Source organism: Oryzias latipes, chromosome 18 (genome assembly GCF_053564925.1).
Source record: "Oryzias latipes strain Hd-rR chromosome 18, Olatipes_Hd-rR_3.1".
Lineage (NCBI taxonomy): Eukaryota > Metazoa > Chordata > Actinopteri > Beloniformes > Adrianichthyidae > Oryzias > Oryzias latipes.
Window position 1 is genome coordinate 15,782,606 of NC_136254.1, and position 19,895 is coordinate 15,802,500.

At 46.7% G+C, this 19,895-nt stretch overlaps 1 protein-coding gene across 1 annotated transcript in view; it reads right to left on the reverse strand.

The window, feature by feature from the left end:
- Positions 1–19,895, reverse strand: part of capn1 (calpain 1) — a 79,011-nt gene that overhangs the window by 14,318 nt on the left and 44,798 nt on the right. The window lies entirely within an intron of this gene.

Sequence of the window (19,895 nt, forward strand, 5' to 3'; positions counted from 1 at the left end):
CTGTCCATCTCTACGCAGCACCACCACCCTCAGCGACCACCTTTTGACAAAGGCTAGTCAAAGCTGCAAAGGCTAATTATGCTAACTATGTTAGTACTAGCATTGCGATAAGCACTGTCAGCTGCCTCAGAAAAACACTTTGCTTAAGATGCTAATTATGCTAACTATGCTAGTTTTGCTAATGTGGCTAAAACTGCTAGCTTACCGATGAGCGTCATGAACTCACACAGAAAAACACATTGCTCCATTGGTAAGAGCTACCTGTCATAAGTCGATAGAAAATCCACTTTTTTCAAAATGGTGGCTTTTCTGTTGATTTTATCTCCATAGCAACTATTTTATGTTTTGGTTGCCTGGAGATAACCAACAGATCGACCTAAGTTTCAGATGAATCGGAAAAAGTATACTTTTTAATATCCTCAGAGGTTTAATGATAAACATTCCCCACATTCCATATATGTGTGTAACAAGTCTTTGTCATTATGTCCAGTTCCAGCCATGGATGCATGAATTCAATTTTCACAGTATTACATTGGAAGACATGGTAGTTGTAACCACTTTGCTAGCTAGCCACGTGCATGCCGTTGAAAATTTAAAACTTTTAATTGCAACATTTTTTTCCACAGTAGCTTTACATTGATGCCCAAACAGTTCTGAGAAGATCGATAAAAATCCCAACGACAAGTTTACGTTTGCATGTGGTAGTAAAGGTTCTTTTCGTGAAAAATTCTAGATGGCAGCCTTTTCCCGAAGTCAAAGGTCGCTGAAACTCCAGATTTGATTGTAAACTTACGCTAGCTACATGTGCGTGAGGGGGGGGGGGGGAAATCGCTCAAAAAAGTTCATTATTCCATCTTTTGTTTAAATGCGAAAATCGAAAATTCTCAGAGTTCGCCACAAAATGGCCCCCAAGCCGTAGGTCATGTGGCCGTCCAATATTGATTTCAAAACTTTCTTGGGATATCCCCAACACGTGCGTTTTGATTTTGTAACTGTATTTTGAAATACCTTTTTTTCGACCCCCTAAGCGATTTTCAACCCATTCATTTTTTTTACGGGATTGCTCGCCGTGATGTCTTCGTCTTCAGGGGGGTGACGTTCACTTTGTGGAAAATTAATTTTCAATTTATCCTAGGTGTGTGCACATTTTGGTGACTTTTCAAGTATGCAGCAGGGGTCAAATTTTCGCTGAAAGGTGCAGAAATCTTCCAAACTGCGAAAACAATATGGTCCTTGCAGTCAGTGACTGCTGCTGCGGGCCATAAAAATGGTCCATTTTTAAAGTCTTCCATGGTATAAAAATGCCTTTTTTTAGTAGCACAGTCTGTTCAGAAACCCACTTGTGCGGGAGCGGTGGAATAAAAAGTTGGGTGAAGCGCTCTCGGCGGGAGAGATTGAGGAGTTGCTGAACAAGTTGTACGCCGTTAGTTTATAGCCTACAGTAACCAGAATACAAAACCTTGAAAAAGGTTAAGTCTCCGTGCCTCAGTGCGGGAAAGGGACACTACAATGTTGTATGGCTCTCACGAAATTACACTTGAAAATATGTGGTGTTTATGGCTCTCACGGCCAAAAAGGTTCCCGACCCCTGGCTTAAGGTTTTCTACTTTCGAGGAAGGTAGAAAACCGCTATACAAGAATACGTCGTTTACCATCATCCTACCTCCAGCTTGATAACTCGCCATGTCATAAGGCTGGAATCATCTCAGACTGGTTTCTTGAACATGACAATAAGTTCACTGGACTCAAATAGCCTCCACCGTCACCAGATCCCAACCCAATAGAGCACCTTTGGGATGTGGTGGAACAGGCATCATGGATGTTTAGAAGACATATCTGCAGCAATTGTGTGATACTATCATGTCAATATGGACCAAAGTCTCTGACTAATTTTTCCAATACCTTGTTGAATATATGCCACATTAAGGTAGTTCGGAATGCAAAAGAGGTTCCAAACCAGTACTAGCAAGCTTTGTAGAATTTGTTTTTGCTTTTATCTATGCGCTTTAGCAAATCTGAGCAAGAAAATAGTTTTATTATAGATTAATTTATTAATTTCTAGTTTATAAAGAAATACAAATAGGCCTATTGCATAAATGCTACTATAATAATGCTAAATCAACCCAACACACAGTCTGGATGAACTCCCTGCAGAAGACTGCAGAGTATTTCAATGTGAAAGTTTGACCAAAAAAGAAGCTATTTTTGGTAGAAGCAAAGACTGTCAGCTTTCTGCGCTTTAAGACTCATCAAGTAAAATGGAAAAAATAAACTGTATTAGATCAGACAAAAATCTCTAAGTGTTTGCAAACAGACTATTCCTAGATTTAACAATTACAAAATAGGAAAAGCAGCAAATATCTATGGAGTCCTATACTGTTCATAATTAAATACATAAATATTTAATTAAATAAATAAATATGACCTCATGCAAATACACAATCAACCAAGAAATCTCTTATAAATATATAAAAAGATCACGAAATTGTGAAAAACCTGCACACCGATTTTAAATTAGCCATTATATTATTCAATATATTTCATTTTGCTTTAAAAACATGTTCATTATTTTAAAACAGCATTTTAAAATATTCATTTTATTTATGTGGAATATTATTATAATTCTACGTCTTTTTCAGAACCTTGGATTTCAAAATCAATATTTTCCAAAGTAGCTTTGTTTTTATTTCATGTTGCTGTTTTTCACAATGGCGTATTTATTTCATCAAGAGCTTTTTCAGGAGATTGTGTGTCTGTCAATCAAACTAGACAAGGCGGATACACTTTTGTGATTGGCTAATCCTTTACTCAGACATGAGCAGCAGCACCCTGACTTCATCGATCGAAGATACTTCACCAAACGTGACGGCGCAATGCACACTCCTCAACACTAGGGGGAGTATGCACCTCAACACATCCACAGTGTTACACGAAATTGGGCAGTTTTTGTTCTAAATTTGCGGTTAAAAGTGGCTTTGGCAGAGTATGCATAATTCAGTTGGTTATGTGGTCGGTTCGGCAATTTTCATCTTCTCATTAACATCTAATAGTGGTCTAAATTAGGCTGGGTGGTTGATGGAGTTCCACAAAACTTCTATGAACTGGAGTTCCATGAACGCAACATCCCGCATGTGGGAGGGGCTACCAGCTAATGTTATTAGCCTGATAGCCACATGGAGTGGTTGCCTGTGCTTATCTCAGTAAAAAGCATGGATGCACAATGTACATGGAGTGTTAAAGTCATGATCAGGTTTATTTATTTTGAATAGTTCTACATGATAACAATGTTTCCATGTTTGAGTTCATGAGATCATCCCAGAGAGAGTCTCTGCTTCAGATCTTGCAGTCAAACTACGTCTTAAAATACGTGTAAATCAGAGCGCCCAGGCATCGCGAGAGTGAGTGTGTGAGCGCAAGTTAAGGGTCTGTTGCCCTGTCCCCCGGAAAAGTAATAGTAAAAAAAGTACAGAGCCTGATTCTTGGAGTAAGCCCTGGCTGCAGAATTGCTCAATCAATCCCGGATCTCCGCTGCGTTTTCCGACCATGGTCAGAAACGTCATCGCGGGAAAGGTTCAACATATTCCCGGGAGGGAAAAATAAAATCAGAGGACCTGATTATAATCATTGTCTCATTGAAAATAGAAAAATATCATAAGGTTCAGGAGGCCTGAGCAGGCTTGTTTCGCTTTCCACAGCTGCCTGGTCTGACTGTCGGTCCGCCAGTTCACCTCCTGCGAGCCGACACAGTGTAAGGCACGATGTGAGCTCTGAGTGAATGGCGTAAGAATGAGGAGTGTTTCAACGGGGGACTTCGAGATGTGGAAGACCGGAGCTCCTCTGTGGTTTGGTCCACACAAACCCTCAAACTACAAAAACAGAGTCGTCCATGTTTGCATCTTCTGCAGCAGACAGTTTCTCTCTATTTGCCCTCTAATGTCAACAAAGCCGCGCAGATATCGCTGAAATATGTCACCTCTGACTGGCACACCACAGAGCGGGTCTCGAGGAGTAAGAGTCGATTTCCATGGATGAGCCAATGAGCGTTTAGATCCCGCCCACTTTCACTGATTGACAGACTCATTCTCCTGAAAAAGCTCTTCATGAAATAAATAAGTTGTTATGGAGGACTGTGAGGATGGAGGACTGTATTGCTGATTCGGGTTAGGAGTTTAACCGTAAACAAGATGGGGTGTCGGTCAGGACACAGGGAGGAAGAAAAAGGAGAGATGACTCCACTTGTCAAACGTTCTGCATTTATTCCTTTGCTGAATATTCCAATTTAGTCTGCAAACAACAAAAATCCTCTCATCACTAAATAAATAACACAAATAGCCCTACTGTAAATAAATAAATTACATAAAACAAGGAAAACTGATCAACTGATCAACTGGTCGGGTGTACACATGTCCATTTATCTCAACATCAGCCGACCGGATGTGTCCATCATCACTCCGATGAATCTTAACTCTTCCTATAGGCCAGGAAGCTCGGGGCAGCTGAGGATCAACTAACATGATCACTGCACCCATGTAGAGTTCTGGGGTGGCTGAATGCCATTTCTGCCTGGTCTGCAAGGTGGGGAGGTATTCCCGAAGGAATCTTGCCCAAAAGTGGTCCGCGAGCACCTGTGAGTGCCGCCAACGTCTCCGACTCAGGATCTCAGTGTCTGGATAGACCACCTGAGGCAGCGATCCGTCAGGCTGCCCCATCAGGAGACTGTTAGGTGTCACAGGGTCAATGTCTGCCACGTCCGCAGAGACGTAGCCCAGAGGTTTAGAGTTAAGGATCATCTCCACCTCCAAGAGCACAGTGAGAAGCACTTCTTCGTAGACTGGTTGGGCTCCAACAGATGTGTATAGGGCCGTCTTCACAGAACGAATTTCCTGCTCCCACACACCACCAAAGTGTGGAGCTGCTGGTGGGTTGAAGTGAAACCTAATTTTCTGCTGAGCAAGCTGTTGCTGTAGGGCAGGTTCCATGCTTGTAAAGGCCTCCTTGAGTTCACGTTCTCCACCTTTGAAGTTGGTCCCCCGATCAGACCAAATCTCCGCTGGTGTCCCACGTCTGGCGATGAATCTTCTTAGGGCCATGAGGTAAGCGTCCACGTCCATGCTTCTCAGGAGATCCAGGTGCACTGCTCTGGTTGTCAGACACTTGAAGATTATTCCCCAACGCTTTTCATGGCATCTAGCCACTTTAACCAGCATTGGACCGAAACAATCTACACCAGTGGAGTAAAAAGCTGGCTTGAATATTCTTAGGCGAGCAGCTGGAAGGTCTGCCATTTTAGGGATGGCTGGTCTGGCCCTCCAGCGCCGGCATTCCACACAGGTGTGTTGGTATTTGCGGATGGCCTCCCAGAGTTTGGCAACTTCACCACACTGACTGAGATAATGTTCATTGCTGTCACAGTAGGCGCAGTACACTTTACTCTTAATCTTCTCTTTCATGTAACCAGCTTTAGATGACAAGGTTGGTTTTGACTCACCAGCGCCATGGAGGACCATCACACTTTGTTTAGCTGTACGAGTCTCGTTCTTCATGCTCGGCCTGTCTCTGGAAGTCTTTGGAGTGGTTTGGTTGTCAAACCCTTGACACCAGGACTCATAGCGTAACCACTCTGACAGGTCGATTAAAGTGTGGCTGGTTCCTGCCTGCTTGAACTGGTGTCTGCGGAAATCAGCACGCTGTTCAGGTGGAAGCTTGCTGAGGAGACGTGCAACGTGTGATCCACAGTTCAGTTCAACTTCACCTTCAGGGCCCAAGGTTTGCAGCAGCCCCACCAGAGACTGTATTTGGAGGGCAAACTTCTGAAATGCAGCGATATCTCCACGCTTCACTTCCAGTGCATCGAGAACACTTGCTATCTTCCTGAGGGCAAGTTGATGGGGTTGGCCAAACTTATCATGGAGAGCTGCCAGTGTGTCTGTGTAAGGGGTTGGAGAGTTCAGATAAGCATCCGCTATAAGCCTGGCTTCTTCCAGCTTAAGGTGGTCTACTAATACTTGGTATCTGAACAGTTCGGTGGTGTTAGCAGGAAGCAGGTTCTCTAGGGCTATGCGGAGCCTGGCAAACTCACTGGGGTCTGGATTTGTGAACTTAGGAATGGTAGGTTGAGGACCTCTATAGAGCTGTTCAGGTACTGCAGGTGGCATGTGGGGTTTAGCAGGCGGAATGCGGGGTGCTGCCCTCATAGCTGGAGATGGGGGCTGAGTTGGCTGAAAGAATGACTGCTTTGTATTAACAGAGGCTGCAGCCAGTGGTATATGTGGTGGAGGAGGAGGAGGCCACTGAGGGGAAGTATCAGAGTCTCTAGAAGAGTAATATGCTTGGTTACTTGCCCCTTCGATCTTTAGCTGCTTCATATCCTGCTGCAAGTCTTCTTCAGGTTCAGGCCAGGGGGGAGGATCAGGCCAATCACTCTCCTCCTGAGGTTCTAGTTTAGGAAAGGAGATCTGGGGAACTGCAACTCTAGAATGTTGAGCTGGACTGTGGGACTGAGCAATTTCTGATTTCAGTGTCCGAGCGACATTGATTAGCTCTTTGATCTCACTTCGAGCTTCGTGCAGTTCTTTTAAGCCTGACTGGATCCACTGTTGTGACTGAAGCAGCTTGGCATTCTCCTCTTGAATAGCTCTGATCTCTGCAGAGAAGTGGGGGCCGTGGTGTGGGACAGCCTGGTATGAGCGTGTGGGTGCAGACAGCGTTTCCCATCCCATATTTCTCCTCTGGAAGCAGTTTGGGGCTAGCTGAGGCATCTCGGAGTGAGCAGCATTCTACATGAAGCTTCCTGAGGGAGCTTGAGGTGGTTGGAAGAAACTCATCTGGGCTGGGTCCTCTTGCAGGGGGGCGAGAGTCCTCAGTGGAGGTGGTGAGCTCCACTGTGGTAGATCTCTTGGCTGATATCCCACATAATCTACTTCATAATCTTGAAGTCTGTACGTAATATCCAGAATGATCTCCGCAACTCCGCAAAGACCCGCTCTGGACCTGGATGGCGGAGGTCTTGGTCGTACCTTTTAATCAGCAGCAGCTTAACTGGATGTGTCGGATCTAGGACGATCGGGTGCAACGTTAAGTCACTAAGGCCCTCTAACCGACACAGCCGACCACCTACTCTTATTAGGCCTGATGACTGGTCCAGCTCAGGAGAGAGGGTAAGTAAGCGGCTGCTAGATGAGACTGACTTTCCTGCTGCTAACAGTTTGTAGTCCTCTGGGAAAGACTCTTGTTGTGCCTGCTGTATGACAAGTTTCTCCGCTTGGCGATACTCTTCGGCGATCGGAGGAGAATCTGAAGGGCTCGATGCATGGAGGGCATGGACTTTAGCCTCGATGCACTCCTGCCAGGTCTTGTAAACAGTAGCACTTTTGCTGCTTGGTGAAGTAACTGCTAAACCACAGAAGGCAGTTTTCCGAAGCTCTGTAGAGTCTTCCTGTGGCTCCGTGCTAGGTCTCTCTGGCCAGGTGTCTGGGTCTTGGAGAAGAAAAGGGGGTCCTTGTGACCACCTATTATCGGGGCGGCCATGGTGCAGCGGTAGGGCGGTCGACCCATGATCGTAAGATTGCAGGTTCGATTCCCGCCTTGCACGCCCATGAGTCGAAGTGTCCTTGGGCAAGACACTGAACCCCAGCTTGCCTCTGGTGGTAGGCGGGCGCCTGTGTTTGGCAGCGGAGCCGCCACCAGTGTGTGAATGTGTGAGTGAATGTGTGTGTGACTGGGTGAATGGGTCTGTGACTGTAAAGCGCTTTGTCCTTGTAGGAAGAAAGGCGCTATACAAGTGTACGCCATTTACCATTCTATTATGCTCTGTGAGGGCTCTCAGGGGTTTCCCTCTGGTCAGGTCATCCGCCGGATTGTTGACTGAATCCACATAGCGCCAGGTACCATTCTTTGTGAGCTCTTGGATCTCGGCTACTCTTCCTCCGACAAAGACCTTATAGCGACAGGATTGTGATTGCAGCCAGGTTAAAACTGTTGTGGAGTCGGACCATAACACCATCTGATTCACTGTCAGGGTGAGTTCTTTCTCCAGGACATGAGCTAGTTGGGCCGCTGTGAGGGCAGCGCAGAGTTCCAGACGGGGAATCGACTGGACGCGCTTAGGAGCCACTTGTGATCGTGCAAGAATGAAGGACAGGTGTACCTCACCGTTGCTGTCTTGAGTTCGCAGGTAGGCCACTGCTCCGTAGGCTTGCTCAGATGCATCAGCAAAAATGTGCAATTGGTGCGTGGTATCTCCTGAGGTGGTACTTACAGACACATAAGGCCGTGGGAGAGACAGCAGAGATAGAAACTGAAGCTCTGCCTCCCAACTGGTCCAGGCTTGAATGAGTTCTGAGGGCAGGTTGGAGTCGTCCCAACTGCGTTTCTTGTCCCATAACTGCCGAATGATGAGCTTTGCGCGGGTGGAGTAGGGCAACAGATAACCTAAGGGGTCATACTGTGATGCTAGGACTTTGTAGATGTTCCTGAGAGTTGGTTTCTCATAGGTCACGGACCTATGTTTGTAGCCCAGGGTATCTGTCTCCCAGTTCCAACTGAGGCCAAGGGTAGATTCTTGTGGATCTGACTTATCTTGTGCGAGCCACAGCTCCAGGCTCTCAGATCTGGCATCTTGAGGCAAGTGACTGAGTACACTTGCATCATTGCAGGCCCACTGGCGTAAGTCAAAGCCTGCTGATGCTAGGAGGGCTCTTAGACGATCCACGAGGGACTTCGCTTCCTTTGATTAGTCCAGACTCTGTAAGCAGTTATCAACGTAGAAGCAATTTTCCACTGAAAACTTCAGGTCCTCACTGGGATGGCTCTGATCTGCAACGAGGCGTTGAAGAGCATAAGTGGCGCAGCAGGGGCTGCATGTTGTTCCTAAGGGAAGGACCTGCCACTCAAAAACTCTCGGAGGTTCATCCACTCGTAGGAACTCACAGGAACTTGAGGAGGGGAGGGGAGGGAGGGAGCGATTGCCAGGAAGGAGGCGGACCTGGTGGAACATCCCTTTGATGTCACCACTAACTGCAATGGGGTGCTCTCGAAATCTTAACAGGACTCCAAGCAATGAAGCCCCGAGGGTGGGGCCCAGTAGGAGGAATTGATTCAGGGACTGTCCATGGTACTCATGAGAGCAGTTGAAAACTAGCCGGGATTTCCCATTGTGGGTAACGAGATGATGGGGAATGTACCACTCCTCTTGGTCAAAGGTTTCTTGAGGGACTTCCTTCACAGCACCTGCATCTATGAGCTTCTTTATTTCTTTCTTGTACACCTCAGCTTGTTCTGGGTTCCTCAGAAGGCGTCTCTCCGTGCTGCGCAGCAGAGCCAAGACAGATTCCTTTGGTGCAGCTAGCAGTGGCATGTCTGGGTGGCGCAGTAATGGGGTGGCATATCTGTTGATGCCGTTCACCTCTGTGCGGATTGTCTTGGCTTCGAGCATGACCACAGCCTGTTGGTCCTGTTTGGAACGCACAACTTCCTTTTCAGGTCGGTACGGCACAGTGTCCATTTGCCAGAGCCTCTCCACATGCTTGTAAAGCTCTTCAATCTTTGTTGGGGATGAGGTAAACAGGCACTGCACTGCATTGGTAGGCTGCCCCGTCAGGTGAACTGGGCCTTGGAGGGTCCACCCTAGTCTTGTGTGAACTGCTGCTGGGCTGCCGGGGGGACCGAGTCTGACTGGCTCAATTGGTGTGATGAGGTGAGGCTGGTCAGAACAGATAAGGAGGAACGGTTCTGCATCTCTAAGAGCAGGAATGGGAAGACCACACAGGTGCCTGAACTTCTTCTGTAGCCGTTCAATGGGATAGGTGTGCTGGGCTAGGCTGAGACGGTTAGCTGTAAAAGCACCCTCAATCTTGTAGCTGGTGTGAGGCCGAGCCACTGAGGAGATGTGGAAGGTCACAGCATATCCATGCAGGACCTGAATATCCTGTCTGACTGTGCGGAGAGGGAGATCTTCAGGTGTCCCCTTAATGCCCAGAGCTTTGGCTGCTGATGGTAGCAGCATGGACCTTTCAGACCCATCATCCAGAATTGCGAAGGCGCTCAGGGTCCGTCCACCATAATGGATGAGAATGGGAACCACCTTCAGCATGACTCGGCTCCCTGCTCCTGGTCGATCTAAGCAGAGGGTGTTGGAGGCAGAGCTGGTTAAGCAGCTTTCTTGCTTCGCTACTTCATGAGGAACTCTTTCAGTCTTTGCATTAATCTCATGAAGAGGCAGGAGATGCTTTCCATTGCACAAGCTGCAAGGTTTCTTTAATGTGCACTGAGCAGCAAGGTGGGTTTGTGCACATCTCCAGCAACGCCTATTGACTTGAATCCAGTCTTTTAGCTGCTCTTTGGAGAGTTTGGCAACTTCACCACACTGACTGAGATAATGTTCATTGCTGTCACAGTAGGCGCAGTACACTTTACTCTTAATCTTCTCTTTCATGTAACCAGCTTTAGATGACAAGGTTGGTTTTGACTCACCAGCGCCATGGAGGACCATCACACTTTGTTTAGCTGTACGAGTCTCGTTCTTCATGCTCGGCCTGTCTCTGGAAGTCTTTGGAGTGGTTTGGTTGTCAAACCCTTGACACCAGGACTCATAGCGTAACCACTCTGACAGGTCGATTAAAGTGTGGCTGGTTCCTGCCTGCTTGAACTGGTGTCTGCGGAAATCAGCACGCTGTTCAGGTGGAAGCTTGCTGAGGAGACGTGCAACGTGTGATCCACAGTTCAGTTCAACTTCACCTTCAGGGCCCAAGGTTTGCAGCAGCCCCACCAGAGACTGTATTTGGAGGGCAAACTTCTGAAATGCAGCGATATCTCCACGCTTCACTTCCAGTGCATCGAGAACACTTGCTATCTTCCTGAGGGCAAGTTGATGGGGTTGGCCAAACTTATCATGGAGAGCTGCCAGTGTGTCTGTGTAAGGGGTTGGAGAGTTCAGATAAGCATCCGCTATAAGCCTGGCTTCTTCCAGCTTAAGGTGGTCTACTAATACTTGGTATCTGAACAGTTCGGTGGTGTTAGCAGGAAGCAGGTTCTCTAGGGCTATGCGGAGCCTGGCAAACTCACTGGGGTCTGGATTTGTGAACTTAGGAATGGTAGGTTGAGGACCTCTATAGAGCTGTTCAGGTACTGCAGGTGGCATGTGGGGTTTAGCAGGCGGAATGCGGGGTGCTGCCCTCATAGCTGGAGATGGGGGCTGAGTTGGCTGAAAGAATGACTGCTTTGTATTAACAGAGGCTGCAGCCAGTGGTATATGTGGTGGAGGAGGAGGAGGCCACTGAGGGGAAGTATCAGAGTCTCTAGAAGAGTAATATGCTTGGTTACTTGCCCCTTCGATCTTTAGCTGCTTCATATCCTGCTGCAAGTCTTCTTCAGGTTCAGGCCAGGGGGGAGGATCAGGCCAATCACTCTCCTCCTGAGGTTCTAGTTTAGGAAAGGAGATCTGGGGAACTGCAACTCTAGAATGTTGAGCTGGACTGTGGGACTGAGCAATTTCTGATTTCAGTGTCCGAGCGACATTGATTAGCTCTTTGATCTCACTTCGAGCTTCGTGCAGTTCTTTTAAGCCTGACTGGATCCACTGTTGTGACTGAAGCAGCTTGGCATTCTCCTCTTGAATAGCTCTGATCTCTGCAGAGAAGTGGGGGCCGTGGTGTGGGACAGCCTGGTATGAGCGTGTGGGTGCAGACAGCGTTTCCCATCCCATATTTCTCCTCTGGAAGCAGTTTGGGGCTAGCTGAGGCATCTCGGAGTGAGCAGCATTCTACATGAAGCTTCCTGAGGGAGCTTGAGGTGGTTGGAAGAAACTCATCTGGGCTGGGTCCTCTTGCAGGGGGGCGAGAGTCCTCAGTGGAGGTGGTGAGCTCCACTGTGGTAGATCTCTTGGCTGATATCCCACATAATCTACTTCATAATCTTGAAGTCTGTACGTAATATCCAGAATGATCTCCGCAACTCCGCAAAGACCCGCTCTGGACCTGGATGGCGGAGGTCTTGGTCGTACCTTTTAATCAGCAGCAGCTTAACTGGATGTGTCGGATCTAGGACGATCGGGTGCAACGTTAAGTCACTAAGGCCCTCTAACCGACACAGCCGACCACCTACTCTTATTAGGCCTGATGACTGGTCCAGCTCAGGAGAGAGGGTAAGTAAGCGGCTGCTAGATGAGACTGACTTTCCTGCTGCTAACAGTTTGTAGTCCTCTGGGAAAGACTCTTGTTGTGCCTGCTGTATGACAAGTTTCTCCGCTTGGCGATACTCTTCGGCGATCGGAGGAGAATCTGAAGGGCTCGATGCATGGAGGGCATGGACTTTAGCCTCGATGCACTCCTGCCAGGTCTTGTAAACAGTAGCACTTTTGCTGCTTGGTGAAGTAACTGCTAAACCACAGAAGGCAGTTTTCCGAAGCTCTGTAGAGTCTTCCTGTGGCTCCGTGCTAGGTCTCTCTGGCCAGGTGTCTGGGTCTTGGAGAAGAAAAGGGGGTCCTTGTGACCACCTATTATCGGGGCGGCCATGGTGCAGCGGTAGGGCGGTCGACCCATGATCGTAAGATTGCAGGTTCGATTCCCGCCTTGCACGCCCATGAGTCGAAGTGTCCTTGGGCAAGACACTGAACCCCAGCTTGCCTCTGGTGGTAGGCGGGCGCCTGTGTTTGGCAGCGGAGCCGCCACCAGTGTGTGAATGTGTGAGTGAATGTGTGTGTGACTGGGTGAATGGGTCTGTGACTGTAAAGCGCTTTGTCCTTGTAGGAAGAAAGGCGCTATACAAGTGTACGCCATTTACCATTCTATTATGCTCTGTGAGGGCTCTCAGGGGTTTCCCTCTGGTCAGGTCATCCGCCGGATTGTTGACTGAATCCACATAGCGCCAGGTACCATTCTTTGTGAGCTCTTGGATCTCGGCTACTCTTCCTCCGACAAAGACCTTATAGCGACAGGATTGTGATTGCAGCCAGGTTAAAACTGTTGTGGAGTCGGACCATAACACCATCTGATTCACTGTCAGGGTGAGTTCTTTCTCCAGGACATGAGCTAGTTGGGCCGCTGTGAGGGCAGCGCAGAGTTCCAGACGGGGAATCGACTGGACGCGCTTAGGAGCCACTTGTGATCGTGCAAGAATGAAGGACAGGTGTACCTCACCGTTGCTGTCTTGAGTTCGCAGGTAGGCCACTGCTCCGTAGGCTTGCTCAGATGCATCAGCAAAAATGTGCAATTGGTGCGTGGTATCTCCTGAGGTGGTACTTACAGACACATAAGGCCGTGGGAGAGACAGCAGAGATAGAAACTGAAGCTCTGCCTCCCAACTGGTCCAGGCTTGAATGAGTTCTGAGGGCAGGTTGGAGTCGTCCCAACTGCGTTTCTTGTCCCATAACTGCCGAATGATGAGCTTTGCGCGGGTGGAGTAGGGCAACAGATAACCTAAGGGGTCATACTGTGATGCTAGGACTTTGTAGATGTTCCTGAGAGTTGGTTTCTCATAGGTCACGGACCTATGTTTGTAGCCCAGGGTATCTGTCTCCCAGTTCCAACTGAGGCCAAGGGTAGATTCTTGTGGATCTGACTTATCTTGTGCGAGCCACAGCTCCAGGCTCTCAGATCTGGCATCTTGAGGCAAGTGACTGAGTACACTTGCATCATTGCAGGCCCACTGGCGTAAGTCAAAGCCTGCTGATGCTAGGAGGGCTCTTAGACGATCCACGAGGGACTTCGCTTCCTTTGATTAGTCCAGACTCTGTAAGCAGTTATCAACGTAGAAGCAATTTTCCACTGAAAACTTCAGGTCCTCACTGGGATGGCTCTGATCTGCAACGAGGCGTTGAAGAGCATAAGTGGCGCAGCAGGGGCTGCATGTTGTTCCTAAGGGAAGGACCTGCCACTCAAAAACTCTCGGAGGTTCATCCACTCGTAGGAACTCACAGGAACTTGAGGAGGGGAGGGGAGGGAGGGAGCGATTGCCAGGAAGGAGGCGGACCTGGTGGAACATCCCTTTGATGTCACCACTAACTGCAATGGGGTGCTCTCGAAATCTTAACAGGACTCCAAGCAATGAAGCCCCGAGGGTGGGGCCCGGTAGGAGGAATTGATTCAGGGACTGTCCATGGTACTCATGAGAGCAGTTGAAAACTAGCCGGGATTTCCCATTGTGGGTAACGAGATGATGGGGAATGTACCACTCCTCTTGGTCAAAGGTTTCTTGAGGGACTTCCTTCACAGCACCTGCATCTATGAGCTTCTTTATTTCTTTCTTGTACACCTCAGCTTGTTCTGGGTTCCTCAGAAGGCGTCTCTCCGTGCTGCGCAGCAGAGCCAAGACAGATTCCTTTGGTGCAGCTAGCAGTGGCATGTCTGGGTGGCGCAGTAATGGGGTGGCATATCTGTTGATGCCGTTCACCTCTGTGCGGATTGTCTTGGCTTCGAGCATGACCACAGCCTGTTGGTCCTGTTTGGAACGCACAACTTCCTTTTCAGGTCGGTACGGCACAGTGTCCATTTGCCAGAGCCTCTCCACATGCTTGTAAAGCTCTTCAATCTTTGTTGGGGATGAGGTAAACAGGCACTGCACTGCATTGGTAGGCTGCCCCGTCAGGTGAACTGGGCCTTGGAGGGTCCACCCTAGTCTTGTGTGAACTGCTGCTGGGCTGCCGGGGGGACCGAGTCTGACTGGCTCAATTGGTGTGATGAGGTGAGGCTGGTCAGAACAGATAAGGAGGAACGGTTCTGCATCTCTAAGAGCAGGAATGGGAAGACCACACAGGTGCCTGAACTTCTTCTGTAGCCGTTCAATGGGATAGGTGTGCTGGGCTAGGCTGAGACGGTTAGCTGTAAAAGCACCCTCAATCTTGTAGCTGGTGTGAGGCCGAGCCACTGAGGAGATGTGGAAGGTCACAGCATATCCATGCAGGACCTGAATATCCTGTCTGACTGTGCGGAGAGGGAGATCTTCAGGTGTCCCCTTAATGCCCAGAGCTTTGGCTGCTGATGGTAGCAGCATGGACCTTTCAGACCCATCATCCAGAATTGCGAAGGCGCTCAGGGTCCGTCCACCATAATGGATGAGAATGGGAACCACCTTCAGCATGACTCGGCTCCCTGCTCCTGGTCGATCTAAGCAGAGGGTGTTGGAGGCAGAGCTGGTTAAGCAGCTTTCTTGCTTCGCTACTTCATGAGGAACTCTTTCAGTCTTTGCATTAATCTCATGAAGAGGCAGGAGATGCTTTCCATTGCACAAGCTGCAAGGTTTCTTTAATGTGCACTGAGCAGCAAGGTGGGTTTGTGCACATCTCCAGCAACGCCTATTGACTTGAATCTAGTCTTTTAGCTGCTCTTTGGAGAGTTTGGCAACTTCACCACACTGACTGAGATAATGTTCATTGCTGTCACAGTAGGCGCAGTACACTTTACTCTTAATCTTCTCTTTCATGTAACCAGCTTTAGATGACAAGGTTGGTTTTGACTCACCAGCGCCATGGAGGACCATCACACTTTGTTTAGCTGTACGAGTCTCGTTCTTCATGCTCGGCCTGTCTCTGGAAGTCTTTGGAGTGGTTTGGTTGTCAAACCCTTGACACCAGGACTCATAGCGTAACCACTCTGACAGGTCGATTAAAGTGTGGCTGGTTCCTGCCTGCTTGAACTGGTGTCTGCGGAAATCAGCACGCTGTTCAGGTGGAAGCTTGCTGAGGAGACGTGCAACGTGTGATCCACAGTTCAGTTCAACTTCACCTTCAGGGCCCAAGGTTTGCAGCAGCCCCACCAGAGACTGTATTTGGAGGGCAAACTTCTGAAATGCAGCGATATCTCCACGCTTCACTTCCAGTGCATCGAGAACACTTGCTATCTTCCTGAGGGCAAGTTGATGGGGTTGGCCAAACTTATCATGGAGAGCTGCCAGTGTGTCTGTGTAAGGGGTTGGAGAGTTCAGATAAGCATCCGCTATAAGCCTGGCTTCTTCCAGCTTAAGGTGGTCTACTAATACTTGGTATCTGAACAGTTCGGTGGTGTTAGCAGGAAGCAGGTTCTCTAGGGCTATGCGGAGCCTGGCAAACTCACTGGGGTCTGGATTTGTGAACTTAGGAATGGTAGGTTGAGGACCTCTATAGAGCTGTTCAGGTACTGCAGGTGGCATGTGGGGTTTAGCAGGCGGAATGCGGGGTGCTGCCCTCATAGCTGGAGATGGGGGCTGAGTTGGCTGAAAGAATGACTGCTTTGTATTAACAGAGGCTGCAGCCAGTGGTATATGTGGTGGAGGAGGAGGAGGCCACTGAGGGGAAGTATCAGAGTCTCTAGAAGAGTAATATGCTTGGTTACTTGCCCCTTCGATCTTTAGCTGCTTCATATCCTGCTGCAAGTCTTCTTCAGGTTCAGGCCAGGGGGGAGGATCAGGCCAATCACTCTCCTCCTGAGGTTCTAGTTTAGGAAAGGAGATCTGGGGAACTGCAACTCTAGAATGTTGAGCTGGACTGTGGGACTGAGCAATTTCTGATTTCAGTGTCCGAGCGACATTGATTAGCTCTTTGATCTCACTTCGAGCTTCGTGCAGTTCTTTTAAGCCTGACTGGAACCACTGTTGTGACTGAAGCAGCTTGGCATTCTCCTCTTGAATAGCTCTGATCTCTGCAGAGAAGTGGGGGCCGTGGTGTGGGACAGCCTGGTATGAGCGTGTGGGTGCAGACAGCGTTTCCCATCCCATATTTCTCCTCTGGAAGCAGTTTGGGGCTAGCTGAGGCATCTCGGAGTGAGCAGCATTCTCCATGAAGCTTCCTGAGGGAGCTTGAGGTGGTTGGAAGAAACTCATCTGGGCTGGGTCCTCTTGCAGGGGGGCGAGAGTCCTCAGTGGAGGTGGTGAGCTCCACTGTGGTAGATCTCTTGGCTGATATCCCACATAATCTACTTCATAATCTTGAAGTCTGAGAGGACGTCGAATCTGTCTCTTGGGCCTTACATCAGGGTGCATCTCTTCTGCTAGATCCATCTTGAGTACTGTTAATCCGGCTCGAAGGACCAGAATGTTATGGAGGACTGTGAGGATGGAGGACTGTATTGCTGATTCGGGTTAGGAGTTTAACCGTAAACAAGATGGGGTGTCGGTCAGGACACAGGGAGGAAGAAAAAGGAGAGATGACTCCACTTGTCAAACGTTCTGCATTTATTCCTTTGCTGAATATTCCAATTTAGTCTGCAAACAACAAAAATCCTCTCATCACTAAATAAATAACACAAATAGCCCTACTGTAAATAAATAAATTACATAAAACAAGGAAAACTGACTCAGTATGTCATTATGAAAATAAACTCCATACAGGCAAATGATAGGTAAATTGGCAACCTCCAGAATAGGCAAAATATAATCAGATTTGCTTTAAACCTCATAGAAACAGTGACACCTAGCGGCCGAGAAAAATAACTGCACAAATAAAACGAGCGAAGCAGATAAAACAAAGGATTCAAACACTTACGTTTTTCTCAGTTACTTAATATTGAAAATACAGCAACTGGAATGAACTGTGGTGTTAGACAAGGTTTTTTTTGGCAACTAAAGTCTCTCTCTGCTGCTGGCCCAGAGCACATGGAAACAGGAACTAGCTCAACAAATCCAGAAAAACCACAGAAGAAGAAAAGGAACTCGGCATCACTTCCTGTGATGTCATCAACGATGGGCTGAGCCTTCACAACATAAGTAATTGTGAAAAACAGCAGCATGAAATAAAAACAAAGCTACTTTGAAAAATATTGATTTTGAAATACGAGCTTCTGAAAAAAGACAGAATTATAATAATATTCCACATGATTAAAAATGAATATTTTAAAATGCTGTTTTAAAATAATGAACAGGTTTTTAAAGCAAAATGAAATATATTGAATAATATAATGGCTTATTTAAAATCAGTGTGCAGGTTTTTCACAATTTCATGATCTTTTTATATATATGTATGTATGAGAGATTTCTTGGTTGATTGTGTTTTTGTATGAGGCCATATTTATTTATTTAATTAAATATTTATTTATTTAATTATGAACAGTATAGGACTCCATAAATATCTACTTTCTTCATTTTTAGAATGTAATTTTAATGGAGAGAAGTTGCATTCTGGGTTTTACGAAGTGCAACAAAATCAGATATTGTGTTGTTTTTATTAATCAATTAATTGAAGCTTTAAGCTTTAGTATGTTATTGCTGAATCACACAGCAGCTTCACTTTGGGTTAAGTCATGGCACATAAAATAAACTCAAACATTTCTCGTTTTTCTTTTAACGCGTAAGAAAATAGGAAAAGCTGGGCAAAACTTTTTCCTTGTTTGAAAGAAGATTTTCAAAGAATTTGGATATTTTCGCGGCCTAAATGAGTAGGGTTGTGTATTGGCAAGAGTCTGGCAATACAATGCGTATCCTGATACGCGCCCCGCTATACGATACATATCCCGATATTTTACCGAAACATATTTCCTTTCTGTTTTTTTTAAATATGACTTTTAAAAAACTCAACCTGAAATTTAATGTCTTCCACTAAAATGGTCAAATTCAGTTTATTTAGTGATGAATGTTAAACACTGCAATTGTATCTCATATATGTGTTGCGTTTACCATAGCAAATTCATAGTGCTTTTGTTTTGCTAAGTTAATTACCAAATTTACGGAAAATATATTTTCCAGTAAAAGTAAAAAAAAAAACAAAGAATGAATGAGCCTTAACCAATAAGTTTCTTTTGGGGAAATAAAGTGCTGTTTGTTTTCAGCATTGCTTAATGTAGCTTCTCCAGTGCTTTTAAACGGTTCAGGAGCATGAAAGTGAAATGGAGGGTCTGTGGACATGGAAAGGTGTGGTTTGAAGGTGCAAGGTCTGGTAGAACAGGAGAAGAGGGAACATGAATGTTAAAACGCTAGTTATGAACGATTCATTTCAGTAAAACGGTTTATTTTTGTTTGTGTAAGGTACCTAATTTGTTGTGTTATGTCTTTTGCAAAAACGGTTAAAAGTTCTTGTCTTTGTATTGATTGTCTGTGTTTTAGAGTGTGAATTGTGTTTTTGGTTAAATAAGGAAAAGCTTAAATTGTGGGATTTTGTGGGCTTTTAGCACTTCTCCAAATTCTTTTTGTAGGGCAGCAAGTCCTTAATGGTAAGTAAAAACAATTTGTCTTTGTTTCTTGATTAAGAGTGAATGATCAGCTGCCAGAATGCATGTAAGACAATATATTTTTCAAAGATTTTGCTCCAGGTCCGCCATTTCGGACAAAGAAAATTTTGGGGATTTTTCCCTTTGCTGGTTTTCATTACTGATCAACTGACGGCGTTGGAGACGGTGAAGAATGAACATGACTAATAAATTTCTAAATCTCTTTCCAAGCAGAAGAACCAACCCTATCCTGAGACCTCATAAATCTTTACGCAGAAAACCCCCCTCTGTTTCGTGGGTGAGTGACAAAAGGCGCAGTAGTTTACCATCCTCCGCAGCTCACTACATTCACAGGAGGGGGCCGTGTCAGGACTGACTGACCCTCAGGTCAGCACTCCTAGTCAATTGAAGACATGAATTTACACATGAAGAATGCAGTGGAGCGTCTGGCAGGTGATAAGAGTCGATTTTAACATGTATCTGATTCATCACTGCAGAGCACATTACAGGGCAGTGGGAGAAGTTGATCAACTGAAAAAACTATTTCTATGAAACTATGAAAACATTATTTCTGGATAATAAAGGTGTTACAAATTAAAAGAAAGCAAATAACATGATGACTTTAACGTCAACACAGACTGGCAAAATTGTGTTTTTTCAGGTGTTCACTTTCCTCCCTCAATAAAATGTACAAGTTAATTTTGCCTTCAACAACTGAGCAGAGAGGAGACGGCTCATGAAGATGCAGAGGTGATGTTTAAAACGCTCTCTGATGCTTCATGGTCCACA